Source organism: Mytilus galloprovincialis, chromosome 8, assembly GCF_965363235.1.
Source record: "Mytilus galloprovincialis chromosome 8, xbMytGall1.hap1.1, whole genome shotgun sequence".
Classification (NCBI taxonomy): Eukaryota; Metazoa; Mollusca; class Bivalvia; order Mytilida; family Mytilidae; genus Mytilus; species Mytilus galloprovincialis.
Window position 1 is genome coordinate 83,488,249 of NC_134845.1, and position 18,033 is coordinate 83,506,281.

The 18,033-nt window shown below is 31.9% G+C and overlaps 1 long non-coding RNA gene across 1 annotated transcript; it reads right to left on the minus strand.

The window, feature by feature from the left end:
* Positions 1-4,578: 4,578 nt before the first annotated feature.
* LOC143042696 (uncharacterized) lies at positions 4,579-7,327 on the minus strand. Its single transcript, XR_012968093.1, has 2 exons — positions 6,791-7,327; positions 4,579-4,889 (listed from the first exon to the last, which is right to left on the minus strand). It is a non-coding gene; the product is annotated as an uncharacterized LOC143042696 (long non-coding RNA).
* Between the last annotated feature and the right edge of the window lie 10,706 nt (positions 7,328-18,033).

An 18,033-nucleotide genomic window follows, 5' to 3' on the forward strand; every position in this document is an offset into this window, starting at 1 on the left:
GGAAAACGAAAGATACCAGAGGGACAGTCAAACTCATAAATCGAAAATAAACTGACAACGCCCGGCTAAAAATGAAAGAAGAGAAATAGACAAACAATAGGACACATGCCACAACATACAATGTGAAGGAATAAGCAACAAGAACCCCACCAAAAACTAGGTGTGATATCAGGTACTCCGGAATGGTTGTCAGATCCTGCTCCACATGTAGCACTCGCCTTGATGCTCATGTTATAACCATTCCATTAAAAAATTTAATTCGGTAGGTCACATTCATGAAAAGACGGCGGATTGAAGTTACGACGTAAGAAACATATCTGATATAATTTGTGAAACGGTTATTCAATAACAGTCAAACAACTCGTATTGGTGTCCGTAAAATTTACGAAGGGATGATTTCAACTTCATCATTTGTAACTTTTGGTTAAATAATTTCCTTGTGAGCAGCAACCCTCTATCAAGAAAATCATGATAGGAAATGCAATCACGGGAATATCGTTACTATTGGGATAGATATAAACCCCATATGCAGGTGCTGTCGGAATGTTGCTTCTTTGAAATGGAAAGTTCACAATTGGAAAGCTGAAAGCATCTCTTTTGTCGTAATTTTTTGTTTTTAACCGACCAGCATTGTCAATTTCTAGATGTAAGTCAAGATATGAGGCGACTTAACTGTATATGTTGTATCCTTTATCTCTAGTTTGATTGGATAGATGCGTTCAATATTTTCACCTAATTTTGAATTATTTAGTGACAGAACGTCATCTATATAGCGAAAGTAGAGTTCAAGGATATTGCTTACTTCTTATCTGATTTCCTAAGACGATGTTATTAGTGTACTTACACTAACTGGTTTTGTCGTTATGGTTCTTATAAAATCTCCAAATATATATTTCAGAACATTTTTTTTAAAATCTATAAAATATGTTTGAGGTGATATTAAAACTTGAGTCATATGTGTTTCCTTGATAGTGATTTTTTTTTAAATGAATACATTATATATGGATATTTAGTAAGATTTTATTGTGTCGTTTGGTTGCTTTCTCGTTGACAAAAAATATCTCATTTCTTGCACTTGTCAATTCCTTGTCCTCTATTATTCCTGCAGGCTAAAATGTACGCATTGTTTATTCATTTTTGACTGAAATTTGAAAGGTCTAATTGCCACTGCACAATTAACCAATTAATCACATTCTTCTACATGTTATTTTAAATTGTATTCGTGTGTATCTCCCGTATAATGAAAGAAATCACACATTGATGGAAAACATGCAGACTGGTGTGGCCATGTGTAAATGGTGAAGACATCCATGAACAAAAAAATATTCAAAACTTACAAGTAGAATAATAATTTACATCGTCATGACAAGAAATGAAAGAAACCCAGTAAAAAAGCCCTCAAATTTTTTTCATTGAATACTAAAGACTGAAAATAACTAACTCTCCTTAACCGCGGTGATCGTATAAGGTAGACTTTACATAAACAACTTTATTTCCAATCAATCAGAACTAAATATAAAATGTTATTAAGGGAAATGAAAATGTAAAATGTTTTTAAAAAATGTTCTTTTTATTGTACATACAATTTTGCATTTTTTTGTAAACCTGAATCTGTATCTTTGCTTACATAACGTGTTATCAACTATTTTGTCAAGTCTGTATGCAGTGGTTTTTTTTATTTTGCTTATTTGTTTTTTGTTTTAAGATTAGCGTACACAATACCTAAGTTAACCGTGGCTAAAAGAGACTGCTGCTTGCTTTTCGCCGAGTGACAAATATTTCTTGAATGTCATGGAAAATGCCCAGATTTAAAACCAAACATGAGAGATCAGCGAGATAGGACGACGAGACGAAGAATTTGAAGTATTTGTTTGGTTTGTCGTTTGAAATTAGGATTTATTGAACAGAAACAAAAACTTTACAATGCCAACTTTCTACTTTGTAACTGATACCTGTCCTGGTCATTGCAAAGATTTTTTACAAGGCAGAAATGGTATCAATTTCTTTCCACGATGTATAAGACCGGGCGTGGATTCCTATGTATACATCTATATCAGTCAAACGTAGGCCCTTGACCTTGAGAAATGATGTACGCTGCTGGTTTATCTTTTATCCATCGGATGCAATTGGTAAACACATCTGGTTATACATTTCATAGCCAATTCGAACCAATCAAATTACAGTACACCACTGTTACATAGGAAACAAAAAGCTGACCCACAAGAACCATACCAACACTCGTCATGTTATCTCTACAACAAGAAATTGTCACTGTTATTGAACATGACGCATTACCAGATAATTAGATAACTCATATCTCAACCTAAGATTAATCCATAGCTCAACCTAAGGCTAACTCATATCTCAACCTACGGCTAACTCATATCTCAACCTAAGGCTAACTCATATCTCAACCTAAGGCTTTACCAAAGTCATAAAGAATTGTCCAATAAATGTATTAAATTTTCATCGGAGTGTGAAACTTAGAAGTCAAGTACAGTTGTTATGTCAAAGGATATACATATATGTTACCGGTATAAACAATCTAGACATTATAACATGTATAAACTTGTTTCATATCAATTGTGATCAGATCACGTGTACCATAGGCAAGACTTCTGTTAATTTGCCTTTCATCTGCAATATAATCAATTGAATTTAAGTTGTATCTGCATCAGGTGATTTGACACAGATAAATGTTTTACAAGCATTTTACATTGTTTTGTCATTTACATGTTTAAATGATGAATTGGTACTATATTCATTGCTAAACGATGCGTATATTCAGGACGAGAACAAAAATACAAATGACTAGAATAGTAGGTCTTGTAGATGGAACGAGATAAGAGGTCGGGCTTGGAAATGTTGACTGCAACTCAGGATATATTTGAAAGGTGAAGGCAGTTTGCCTCGCAACAAACTATCTAGGAAAACCTCGGTCAACCGTTCCGATGTATATTATTATGTGTAGAGTAAATAATAAGATCTCTTTAATATCTGTATTCATATTGAGAAATTCGTGCCATAGGTGAAAAAAACAACTTAAAACAAAGATACAATTGAGTCCATTATGAGAGTTATATGCAAGTCAACAATAATGGCCGTCTTAAAATTATCGTTATAATGTTGAGTGATTGTATATTGCATAATTTATTTATATTTTTATTCATAGAGAGAGTCCAGGTTTGGACATTTTATTTTAGAGCATACGACCTTCTTATGTGAAACGGTTTAGTTGCCGATTTTTAACTGGTAAGCCATTCATTTGACAATAGCATACGATTGAAGTGCATTTAAGGACAATATTGAAATGATCTTGCAATATTTTGTCAGAAAGTTCTCTGTTGTTTAGAATCATGCGTTGTCTTTAAGCAATGGATTTTTGTTAACTGGGGTTTCTATCTCATTAAATTCTATTAAAATCTTATTTGTACTTTTGTGTTCATATTGAGGTGACTTCGTAAATACACATAGTTTAAATAAACCACAGGAATATTTTTAACTGTTTAAAAATGAACAAACGATATGGTATCCATCTATTGTATGAACACTAAAATCACCTCCAGCTATGGTGATGATGGTGGTGATGATGATGGGATGGAGGTGGAAGTATGATGATGATGATGATGATGATGATGATGATGATGATGATGATGATGATGATGATGATGATGATGATGATGATGATGATGATGATGATGATGATGATGATGATGATGATGATGATGATGATGATGATGATGATGATGATGATGATGATGATGATGATGATGATGATGATGATGATGATGATGATGATGATGATGATGATGATGATGATGATGATGATGATGATGATGATGATGATGATAGATCTACACCAATGCAACAATTCATACTTTATTGTTTTTATGATAGAAGGAAAGTTCAACATATTATATCTATTTTATTTGATATTTGAAAATATGACCATTTGCAATACTTTTCATTATGTATCCGTTCAAAGGGACACCAATGTAAAAGCTCTCCTAAATGTACACCTTTTCATGTTCTTCAATTTTTTACTTGTATTAGCTTTCACACTTCTTTGTATCTTAACGTGATTGATGAGACTTATAGAGACTAAATGTGCGTGTGGCGTATACTCTTATACGCCTGATACCTTTTGTAACTATTACAACAGGTGCAAACGACTGCAGTGAAATTCAACGTTTTAATAGATACCAACCTACTACCAATTTATGTTGAAATGCTTAAAACACCTTATTAGATTATTTTTCAAAGCGTTCGTCTTGTCGTAATTTTATGAAGAAATCTAAATCACAAAACAATAATAATTAAATGTTGTATCAATTTTCGAATGTGTTGTATGTTACTCGTATAAACCACGACAAAAATAGTACCCATGTAACATGTAGACATAATGTACCTCCCTAATCAATAATAGGTTTGACGATCTTTTAACAAAATAAGGATGCAAATTGTTTAAATCAGCTCGGAATGTAGACATTTAATAATGACTGAAAGGACAAAAAAAATCTGAACCAACTGCTTGTATCAATGCTAACAGTGATTTTCTCGAAAGTGATCAAACATTAAGATATTCAAAACATTTTAATTATGTAAATGTAATATTAACTTGAAGTCAATCAATCTACTTTCATATTGTTTGGTTATTTTCAATTGAATCTAAATTCACGATAAGTCAAACGATCGAAAAACTGGAATGCCATATTGACCCAAGCAAAGACTACTTGTAAAAATTGAGTATGTTTAAGGCACATGTATTATCTGCAATGGCTTTCATCCAAATTTGTTTTCCTTTCTTCATAGAACAAATCACACAGCCGCCGTGTCTATCGTCGTACTCATGGAACGGTTATACTGCACATATCTTCTATATCCCAAACCTGCAACAAATAGAAAAATACGGAAAAAAATACTTATAATCTAACACGCATAATGCCGAACGACTTAGTTAAAAATATGCGATTGTATATATTTAATTAGATTTCTTAAAATAGACAAGTATAGGATGATATATCAGAGTTATAAAAGTAATGAATGAATAAACAATAGAACTTTGAAACTTCCCGCACTATATTAAACTATATATTGATAGGATAGGTGACACATGGCATAATCTCTATCATACAATGAACTATGCAAATACCGGTTAACAGATAACATGACTTGATAAACGTATAGTGTACACATCTACTTTTAAATAGGTACTATTTCTGTACCAAACATGTGTAGAACTGGAAATCTACTTTTAATATTCAGTACTATTGTGTTACTTTAAAATTATTGTAATATTTAGGTACCTGAATTTTACAGTTCTTGATATTACTTGAAATTTAAGTACTACAGACAGATACAGGTTACACAGATACATTTTCACCATTTTGAAAGTTTGTCTATTTTAATTATCTTATAGTTATGATGTTCAAACATGTAATACTGTGATCATTGTTGGTATTAATTTTGTACCAATATTTGAAGTACAGTCAAGTACTCGAAAATAAAAGTACATATTTATTACAATAATTTTACAGTAGAGAAATAGTACTAAATATTTTCAAGTACTACAGATTTTAAGTACATAAGTAGTACATATGCAAAAGTAGCTGTGTACGTTGTAAAACCTCTGTTATCTGACTTAAGGTTATCAACATTTTAGTCGAGTCTATTTCATTCATTCTAAAACAAATTGGGGATGGACTCATAATATCAATTGTTTATTTTTTTTTTATTTCCGCAGAAAGGAATTCTCGGTTACTGGACATCATCCCATTTGATGGACTTCCGTGGTGTTTAGTCTAAAAACAAATCTTTCCGTTTTGTTTTGTATTCTGTTGTATCGTTGTTAGTATGTTTTCTTAATGTGAGTTAAAGTATTCCGCTGATACATGTTATATTCCTCTCTTTCTTTCCCAGAAGTTCCAATACACGGATTTAGAATTCGTGTTATGAACACAAAACAGAATGCAGAGCGAAAGTTTATCAATCGAATGAAGTAAAACAAATGGTTGAAAATTTTTGGGGAATTTTACGACAAAATAGACAGGTATGTATTATTCACTATCACGTCAGTTACTTTGTTCTGGCGGAACTTTTTAACTAGTTGTTTTATTCCGAAAAGTTCCGGAAAAAAGTAGCTAGTTGAAAAGTCCCGGAACAATGTAGCTAGTTGAATAGTTCTGGCTGAACAGAACAAAAAGTTAGCAAAATTTAAGTTGTATTTCATAGCTCACATAAAACGGAATAAGTTGCATCAACATGCACATTTAGTATTCATAGTAACCTCAAGAGAGGGAATAATACCCCCTTCTCATGTGGGTACTTTTTAAAATATAAATTTCAGATTAATGTTTACCAATAAATTATTTTATTTTACGAATTCTCCAAATGGAACTGTGTGACTAGATGATAAGTTCCGATGGAACTTTTGGGCTAGATTGTAAGTTTCGGTTTTGACTAATTTGACAAAAAGGAACTTTTTAACTAGTTGATATTTTCCGTTGGAACTTTTCAACTATTCACTTTGTTCCGGTGGAACTTTTAAACCAGAGGAAGAACAAAATAACTAGTTAATAAGTTCCTCTGGAACTTTTTGGCTAGTTAGTTTTTTTTTCTACCCGGAACTTTCCAACGTCGGAACAAAAGAACTGATAAATACATCATGATCTTGTGGGTGGGCTTCTATTAAAGAACTATTTTGAAATATCGCACTTTGCCAAATTATGGAAGATGTAATCAAATTGAATATAGACAAACTAATGTGAATAAGTTACAAAATAACTCTTACCTGAACCTTGTCGACGTGCAATGACAAGGACAGTAAAAGCAAAAGTTTTGCAGTTCCAATCACGAAATTAATAAAAGTAAATATTTGATGTTCTAACGGCCTTTTATATCAACATTTGTTGGGAATTTCCAAAGCAATTTTAACAAATCGTATTGACACATTTAGATAATATTAATCATTGACCAAGATGATTACATGCAGATGTTAAGCTCAACTGATAAGCACCTTATACAATAGACATATGAAAATGTTGTATCAGTGAATTAAACAGGTTTTCGGTCAATGTACTAGTTGCAAAAATTAAAATCGTCTTTTAGTCCAAAATAATCAAATCGCTATAATAAATGAACGCAACAACTTCTGAATTTACAGTAACTTGTTCAGTTTTACACCAATATATTCCTTGTCTAAGTACTAGAATCTATAACAACCAAGACGGTTCAAATTTTGAAATTACCACTTCCCACAACTTGGTCACAATATACCAATGTACCTACACCTGGGATATAAATTTCCAAAAAATCATTCGCTATTCAAGAACTTACCGCTGCTACTTCTAATTTCAAAATGTCATTTTCTTGACTATCAGAGAAAAGATATTTTCTCTTCTATCCAATAAATTAAGAAATTCCTCTTAAGATTATGTCATTTAACATATATAATCACTGATATCGCAAGAACAGAAACTATGTAGAAGGACCATAAAATGACACTGACCTGAATTAACTAACATGGTGCATTGTTCTATTGTTGAGCTGCAGCAGATTTCAGCAGAGGAATCTACAAAGTTCGTTTATGTTAATAAAGACAATTTTGTTTTGTACTTCAAACTATTTGACTAATTTGACAGACTTCTCATGTAAAAGTATTGCTTTATTTCTCGTCCTGTATGTAGATTTTGCTATTATATTTCTAATTTAAATACAATTTTGTAAATGATTTCTGAATAAACACATATGGGGCAGGATATACTTACCGTTCGGGACCACCTGAGACCACCTTAAGTTTTTGGTTGGGTTTGTGTTGCTTAGTCTTTAGTGTTTTATATGGGTCTTATGTACTATTATTTGTCTGTCTGTCTTTTCTTTTTTTTTAGCTATGGTGTTGTCAGTCAATTTTCTATGACTCTCCCTCTGTTATCTTTCGCCCCTCTTCTACTTTCGATTTTTTATCATTCTTTAAGACGACGAGTATTTTGGTTTTTTTTAAATATAATTTTTTAGCACTAAAATTTTTTGTTTTGCGATATAAATTACATTATTTCTTATGCAGCAGAAATACTGCAATCTGATTGGTTAATTACCCCGGTGTAAATAACACCCCACCCTTGTTCACCCGGGGATAAATATAAAATTTTGCCAAAAAAATAAAAATATTTGCTAAATAAAAAAAAGAATAAAAATAAATAAAAGTCCCCCCCAAAAAAAAAATTGAGGAAAATTTTTTAAAAATTTAAAAAAATATTTTTAATTCCCCCCCCCCCCCCCCCCCACCCAACAATTCAAAAGAACACCAATAAAATTCGGAATTTTCCCTAAAATAAAGAAAAAAAGTAGTTGACAATGCACAGCAAGTTCGCCATTGAAAAATTGCTAAAGTGGAAATTTTTCATTACCATTTTTCGATTATTACATCCTGGTTTAAAAATGAGTAATCGAATTGTTCATAAGAAATAAATTCGTTATCTTGGTGTAATCAGGGGTGTACGGAATTTTACACCGTTGTTGAAAATTCATACACCCATTCGGCTGCGCCTCAGGGTGTATGAATTTTCAACAACGGTGTAAAATTATGTACACCCCTGATTACACCAAGATAACTAATATTACACACAATTACCGACTGCTTACGTTATTATCGAAATTAGAATAAGGAGCTCCGGTATTTTTTGTAGAGGAGATAACAATACATTGACCAATATTTAGCTTTTGAATCTGGGTTACTGAAGAAGGATGGCTAGTGAATCGTAATGTAAAATATTATATTGAAATTATTAAATACAATAGATATAATATGTTAACCTTTCCATTTTTTTTATATATAAAAACAATAATGGTTATGATAATAAGATACCCAACACATTTAGACTTGTCTTGTGGTAGATCATAACTAAATCTGTAGGTGTCTAAATGTGTTGGGTATCTTATTATCATAACCATTATTGTTTTTATATATAAAAAAAAGGAAAGGTTAACATATTATATCTATTGTATTTAATAATTTTTAATAATTGTCGTTTTTTGAGTTTTGTCACATTTATTTGAAAATATCTATCTGGTACGCTGATATTTGAATATGTATTACCGTTTATAGCAATACTGCACACAAAACAGCTCATACACATACAAAAATTTGAATTCGTACGTTTATAAAAGACTCATCAGTGACGCTAGAATCAAACCGGTTGCCTAAAGTGATTCTTACAAAAATCAAAATTACCAAAATATTAGTTTGATTTGAAGATTCAAAATATTAGTTTCGTTTGAAGATTCAAAATGTCAGTTTGGATTGAAGATTCAAAATATTAGTTTGGTTTGAAGATTCAAAATTTTACTTTCTTCACAATTGTAAATTTAAAGCAAACATTTGCATGATTTGATTATTGAATATATGAACAAAGATTTGTCCAGTGGTAAAACAATAGTGTCGGGTTACGTAAATAGTTAGATAATTAACGTTGGCACCTTACCTTATAAAAGGTTAAAAACAGCCTAAGCCGTAAAAAGAGTGTTGGTAAATTGTGTGATGAAATGCGTTACACTACATATGCTTATATATACATATGTGTGTGCGCTAGACACGTGACATCGTCATTGTTGTCCATGGAGTGAATAGTTAAATATAGATTAGTGGGTTACCTTGATCTTTATTGATATATGGAAAGCAATGAACTTTAACAACAACAGGCGGGCGACGAAATCGGAACACATTATATAATCCGAGTTATCTAAATAAACATAGAGAAGATTATGACAAGTTGATAATTGAGATTTCGTATGCATTATCACGTTTCAATCAGAAAAGGGTGGAAAGTTTTTTTTTACCAATTCACAGTACTTGCGTATATAAGTTTAATTTCACTCTGTCAGCTTCTACCTATAAGTCATCAAAAGAGAGTCGAAAGATGTCATCTCAAATCACCATTAAAAATTCAACAGACATTGCGATAGCAAAATAAAAATAAAAATGAAAAAAATAAATAAAACAAGAGAAAAACAACAGCATGACAATTACAGTGTATAAACTAAAGACAAAGCCATAATTGCTTAAAATGGACCTTGTGAGCAGCAACCCTCTCTTAATGAAACAATATTTTATTAATGTTACTAACTGCGAAATAAATATTCACATCACTTCAGAGGCGTAACCAGAATGTTGAAACAAAGTGCGTTTTGTAAACTTGTCTGTAAAAATATAAAAATTGTTATCAACTGTATGTTTATCTATGACATAATAGTTGTGTCACGTTACTCATTAAATTTACTAAACCTGTCAAAAAAGTTATCATCAACTAAAATTTGTTTTATAAATAATAGCTGTTTTTACTGAATTACAGATTTACTTAATAACTGAATTACACGCGAACTACCAGAAAGCATTGGGCAGGGATTCGTATAACTTAATCAGATCAAGTGAACCATGTACCATTTCAAATTCTAAAATAAATACAAATTATCTTTATATGACAGAAAAAGTGGTAGGACATGGTATAGATAATTTATTTAAATTTCATTTATAACCCAGCCTGCAGTGGCGGATCTGGAACTTTTGATAAGAGGGTCCACTGATTGACCTCAAAGTGTTAAGGGGGCACCAGACAAGATTAAGTGAATATCTACATAATCAACCAAATTTTTCCCATAGAAATTATCATACTGTACCCTTGTTGTCATTCATATGTTCTGGGCCTGCCTGTGGAGAAAAAAGTAAGCCTTCAAAGATTAATTGAATGTTATGTTATATCCATTTCATCAATGTGTGCGGATATGTTCCAAAAATCATCACGACAAAAAGTAAAATCACAAAAATAATGAACTCAAAGGAACATTCAAAACGGAAACACATCAAACGAATAGATAACAACTGTAATATTCCTGACTTGATATATGCATTTTCTTATGTCGAAAATGGTGGATTGAACCTGGTTTTATAGCTAGCAAAACCGTCTCCTTTTCTAAAATAAGACTATATAATAAAGTTATAGACGGATTTGTATCTACATCACAAACACGAGGGGTGTCACATATGGGGCAGGATCTGCTGACCTTTTCGGGGCACTTAAAATCACCCCTTATTTTTTGGGGGTTCGTATTACTCGGTGTTAAATTTTCTATGTCGAGTTTCGTGTATAAGGGAATGTATGTTTTTCTTTTTTTTTCCAACCTTGGCATTTTTTTCTATCTCATGTAATGAGGAAATCCGTTATAACACTCTTTATGTGTAAGTATTTGAGGGTGTAAGTGTGTGCAGCACATGCTTTGTTATAAATATATATATTGTATGTTTGTTTTAGAATACTATCGAACGTCAATATTTTAAAATCGTTATCTATCAGTGTAGTTAATATAGGAAAAAAACAAAAGACATTTCGATTACTCGTCTCAATATAGACAACAGTCCTGTGACAGCATTTAAATTTGAATTTTCAACCCGGATTTGTTTTGGATTGATCAAGTTATGACTATTTAACTATTGAACAGCGGTATACTACTTTTGCCTTCATTTATTAATATTGCGGTCTGTAAGAATGGTTAACTTTGCAAATTTTTGGCTCGTTGCTTAAAAACATACAAAGGGATTTTCTTATTCGAGGCATAGATTACCTAAGCCGTATTTGACACCACTTTTTGGAATTTTAGATCCTCAATGCTCTTCAACTTTGTTCTTGTTTGGCTTTATGAATATTTTGATATGAGCGTCACTGATGAGTCTGATGTACACTACAGCCCACGTGGACTTTGTCATTTCCACGCACCCACGGTGGGCGTGTGCATTGGGTGGACATTTCGGTCCACGCTCGCCCACGTGTCCACTTGTCCACGGTATGTCGTGTGCATTGGGTGGACATCTGTGGTCCACGCCCACCGACCGGTCCACGGTATAGAGTGGAATCCACGCCCACTGCTGTCCACGGGAGATCGGGTGGGCGGGGGTCGATCCATGAACGTTATATAACGGTACATTGGTTGCCATATGTTTATTGATTTGTAAATGTATTGATATGCACTTGTTACACTTTGTATATGATGGAGTAATTTATCTGATAATGAAACATTGTGAAATTTTTGCATTGTTTTGTACGCGAATAAGGAAGCCTTAGCCTAATGTTTTGTTTAGAGATCAGTTTGTATTGATTTGACACCAATGAGTAAACTTAAATTGAAATTATGTGAATTTGCCATTTTAAAATTGTTGTCGTAAATACTGATTGCCGTGTAGATACAATAAACCAAGATGACACCTGATTAATTTCAATAGAATAACATGTGCTCTTAGAAGGCGGTTATTGCCACGTGCTTATAAGCCATCAGCTGTTCACAATATTCGTTTAATCTTAAAAATATGCTCCATTTGTCACTTACAACTGATTCAACCCGAACATAAAAAGTCATGGAAAAACCTTGTTAATTCCCGAAATTAAATATTGCTTATTATATAAGCATTATGCCGTGAAATTTCTTTTTTTCGACCTCATTTCGTTATTTTCAGAAGGACAAATAAAAATACTATGAACTTTAAAGAATACAAAAATGAAAGAAAAGATCACTGACTGACGCTTATATATATGTACCAGTGTAAAAATCAAATTCTTGTTAAAACATCGGTTGTCAATATTCTTCACTATTTTTTCTCATGTAATTGACAGGTAATAAATCACACAAGATATTAGCGTTGTTTGTATATGCAGTCATTGAGCTGTGTGTGATTCGATCATCAGATATAGTAATGAACGATTTTGTGATTTCAGTTGCGATGTTACAATTGGGTTAGATTGTCTATTGCATAAGTTTACCGCTCTTAAATGAATTTAATTGAAACAACACTTAATATTGGAATAATTGATTGACTGTAGCTTTTTTAACGTCCAGTAGCAAATATTTCATGCAGGTACAAGTTTAATTTACAACTTTATATCAAAATAACGCAGACAGGTTAAAATGCAAACTTTATAGATTTTTACACAAGAAATATACAACATGTGTACAATACGTTGGGAAACGTTCTAAACAAGTAAAGTTAATATCAATAATATATTAGTACATAGATAATTTACCAAAATGGACCTTACTTTCGCAACTCCCTGGATTGCTTTATTCAGTGTATTCTTTATGAACTAAAACAGTTTTCAATTTAGATTTAGAGTCAAGTTTTTATTAAAATTATGATGATAATTTCAACTTCATTTAACATATATTTCTAGTATTACTACTGGTTTGCTGATGAAGGATTTAAGTGTTCCTCATCATCTATTTTGCGTGCTTTACACGCTCTATTTTCTCTTTGTTTTTTCTTGAATAAGCCTATTTCAATTTTTCAAGTTACATGTTTGGTCATGTATACGTAATTTTATTAAAACCTGACGATTGTTGTTTTTGGGGTTTGAATTGTGCAACTAGTTTTCTATTTTTTTTTGGTTCCTGATGGACTATTTTCCAGTGCGTAATTTATTATACATATTCAGGACGAACACTCAACAATAATAGATACATGTACTTAACCTTGCACCAACATTGCAGCTATATTAATAATTCTACAATGTCCACACAAATGAGGTTATTGCAATGGTTGTCGACGAGGAATGGCAGTTGTAATGTTTACAGAAAGTTAAATATACCTATTTGAATAAAGATGATTTAGATGATTTAGATTTTATGGTTTTATTTCTTTTGTGAGAAAACATGACACTAGCATGATTCGTTTTACTATAGTATGTACAGCAGGTCTTGTACTTTTCTTCATACATGTATTATAATGCATCTTGTCAGCATCATTTTGTTAATTTCATGTATGTGACCAATCTTGAGGAGGCAAGTTAAACTGTGTATGCATATAGAGAAACTAATCTGCGCAAAGCAAGGCACAAACATAATAAAAAATAAGGTGCGATTAATTTTTTTACTCAAAGTCACAGAATATTTCAAATTGCAGTTTGACACAATTATGTTATCATTGTTGAAGGCCGTACACATGTAATATGACTCTGTGAAACTATTTGAAATAATGCCACATCTCCTTTTTTCGGATCTGATGGATTGATGTCTGATTTGTCGCCTTTTTATATCTAAATTTCGTATACATATGTATATACATATTAAACGTAGTTTCGTAACCATTTAAAGTCATGTCAAAAGAAATCTGCATAGCAAGATCGTGGTTTATTTCAACACGTGGATGACAGAGTATGCATATAAGAATAGGCCGTTTTAGGTCTAGAGCTTAATTTCAGATATATAATTAATTTCAAGTCCGGTTTGTAAAAACATGAGAACACAAGCTTCAAAATCCTATACAAATATGATACGTGTATTGGAATTTTTTACATTTGAGAAAAGAAGACCGTTACTATGTCTTTCTTCCTCCTGTTTAATTTTTTCATCTTTATTAAAATTATCAATTGCTAATTACATGTACATGTATGTGCCTGTTTAAGTGAATTCTGTAATGCATTTCAACTAGAATCCCCCAATTAAAAAAAAATAATCTCAAAATAAATTTTAAATGTTTCAATTATATATGTACATTTTTAACTATAAAAAATCTGTAATCAAATGTAGGAATTGGATCTTATAAAATCTTACATTCTTTATTATATCCAATTCATATTTTTCAACTAAAGTCATTATCATTTATTTTAAAAATACTGATTTTTTTCGGCTGGATTTTTTTTTCTATATATGCATACTGCTCTATATCTCTTTTTTATTTGTACAAATGTACATATATTCAATTACTCCAATGCAGACAGGTGTTGTTCCCACCGAAACAAAAAGCCATATTTTTTGCATTTGACAGCGACGGTATACCCCAATTATCATATCATCACACTGACAGGGACCTTCAAATAAGCAAGGTATTCAAAAATAGTAATCCTTTTAAAATGTTTTGTTTTATTTTATCTCCGGATGGAACTGTCATATCATTTATGACAACCTGTGTGCTTTATAAGATCAACAATTTTATTTGATTTATCATTGTTAAAAATGTCCGTGTTACCAAGATCTCGTGTCCTCAGCCTAACGACTAAAGCACCAACACACTACCTTGTGAAATATATAGCATGCAACACTTACCAAGTCAGAAGCAGAAGTTTCTTCAAGAGTGATGATAAGGTATGTACAATTTTTGCTTATATTATATTAACATGTTATTCATTATAGGCAGTGTCTTCGCGTACCGACATGCGGATACACGTAGCAGAATTGACTTCCGTAGGCTACGCGTACCCGCAACCTATTTTATAATAAACTGTCGGTTATTTCCCGACTTTGTGAATTCAGTTAATATAGTGGCAAATAATATGTTTTAATCTGTATTTAATGTATTAGTAAGAAAAATAGAAATTAAATGTAAATGCACGTGAAAAGAATAAGATTATACTGAATAATTAAATTATACTGAATACATGTAAATAAAATTCGAAACAAAAACGAACATTTTAAAATATCTGAAACGATTAAAACTCATTCAGAACGCCGGATTAATTGCTTGCTAATTCCGTTTCAGGTCTTCATATTTAAAATTTAAAATGAAAATCAAGTCACGGTTATATATGATGAACTAATTTATTTGAATAAATAACTTGTTATATAAATAGATATAGGAAGATGTGGTGTGAGTGCCAATGAGACAACTCTCCATACAAATAACAATTTAAAAAGTAAACCATTATAGGTTAAAGTACGGCCTTCAACACGGAGCCTTGGCTCACACCGAACAACAAGCTATAAAGGGCCCCAAAATTACTAGTGTAAAACCATTCAAATGGAAAACCAACGGTCTAATCTATATAAACAAAACGAGAAACACGTATATATTACATAAACAAACGACAACTACTGTACATCAGATTCCTGACTTAGGACAGGTGCAAACATTTGCAGCGGGATTAAACGCTTTAATGGATCCAAACCTTCTCCCTTTTTCTGAAACAATAGCATAACATCACAACAAAGAAAAACATACGATAAAATATGGCAGACTTAACTCAATCAAAAAAATAAATAAATGCATAGATAATCTATAATTATAGTTAACATTTAAAGAAAAATATTCAAAAACTAACCAGGGGTAGTGTTCTCGAAAGTATCCTAAGATTTGTCCTAGGTCATAGATAAGACCAATTTTAGGGTGGACTTAGGATCAATTTAGGACACTCTTAAGTTGTGTCTCGAAGCTATCTCAGACGTATCTTATGTTAGGACGTCATAAACATATCCTAAGTCTAGAAATTTTAAATCGTCAATTTTATTTTTTGATAAAACATTTATTAATGACCAAACCAATTAATAAAATTGTTTACGGATTTTATAATTATAATTAAAGAATTAAATCCATAATTTTAAATGTAATACTAAAATTATATCAAAAAGGATTGTAATTTAAACTGGAAAACAACTTGTTTTGAAATGAGAATTGAGTTGGTAGTGTAATCGTAAAAACGAAGTTCAAAGTTTAAAATCATGCCTTATTTCTTTATATACGAGTCAAAACCGATGGTGCGTTTCATTTTCATGTTAATCTTCAGGTAAAAAATGAACAAAAAGCGAAATCCAAAATTTATTATGTTAGGATGAAGATAGGATGATCCTAAGACACCTAATTAGGTGTCCTAAAGTTAGGACGAAAACTGCGATATATCGTAAATTAGGAGAGCTTCGAGAACACGACTTAGAAAAAATACCTGCCATAAGATGGACTTAGGACACGTCCTAGTCCTAAGATAGCTTCGAGAACACCACCCTGGATCGTTTCTACGAAAGCGTATTAGGGACGTAGTAAAAATAAAATCGGATTACTGATGGTTTTTGAAGTAGAAATGTTGACATCTCATATCTTAAAATCTCTGTGAATTATATTTTTGTTTCACTTATTGTGATAAATTACCGGTTTAATACACAATTTTATCTCCATCCGATAATATATGAATATTAGGCGGTTACGCGTACCCTACGAAGTCCAATTATGCCACGCGTACCCGCATGACGCTGACACTGCCTTTATCATAAGCTTAATTTTACTCGTTTCATTTTCTTAATAGAAATGATAGTTTTCGCGATAGTTCTTAGCCTGGGTAAAAGAATAACACTAAAAAGCGATAAAAATGTATTTCAAGCTTAAATTTTATAATAAGAACATTTGAACTTCTGTAAATTCTTGCATAAGTTTTTTTTTTTTTTGGAACGTTTTAAAAATCTAAAATATGTCCCCAAACATTTTAACCAGGCGTGGTGTTCTCGGAATTAAGTATCCCTTCGTTTGAAGACACACATTAAGACCGATTTTGGGATGGACTTAAGATCATTTAAGAGCACTGACGCGTCTTAAGTTTGAACGTTCTAATCATATCTTACATTTGTTTTTAATTGATTGAATTGAGAGAGAATCAGAGTAAAACAGTAAAGAAAAATAACACGGATATCACGTTAGTCTATAGAGTTAGTCATGCAAAATTTGTAATCCTCACAACTGAAATCTTTGTAATTATGTAAAGGGATATTTTTTAACGTACACTGTCTATTAAAATATGTACTTAAATGCAACAAAATCGAATGGAGATACGGTTTTTTACGTCAATGAGACAAAAACTAAGCGACACAAATTAAACAGAAGAAAGATATGCATCCTCAATTGCAAGTATATACCGGAATTTCATTAAGAAACTCGTAAAGTTTATATCTATAGTTTTCTTTCATTGCTTTTTAGCTCACCTGGCCCGAAGGGCCAAGTGAGCTTTTCCCATCACTTGGCGTCCGTCGTCCGTCGTCGTCCGTCGTCGTTAACTTTTACAAAAATCTTCTTCTCTGAAACTACTTGGCCAAATTAAACCAAACTTGGCCACAATCATCATTTGGGTATCTAGTTTAAAAAATGTGTGGCGTGACCCGGCCAACCAACCAAGATGGCTACCATGGCTAAAAATAGAACATAGGGGTAAAATGCAGTTTTTGGCTTATAACTCAAAAACCAAAGCATTTAGAGCAAATCTGATATGGGGTAAAATTGTTTATCAGGTCAAGATCTAT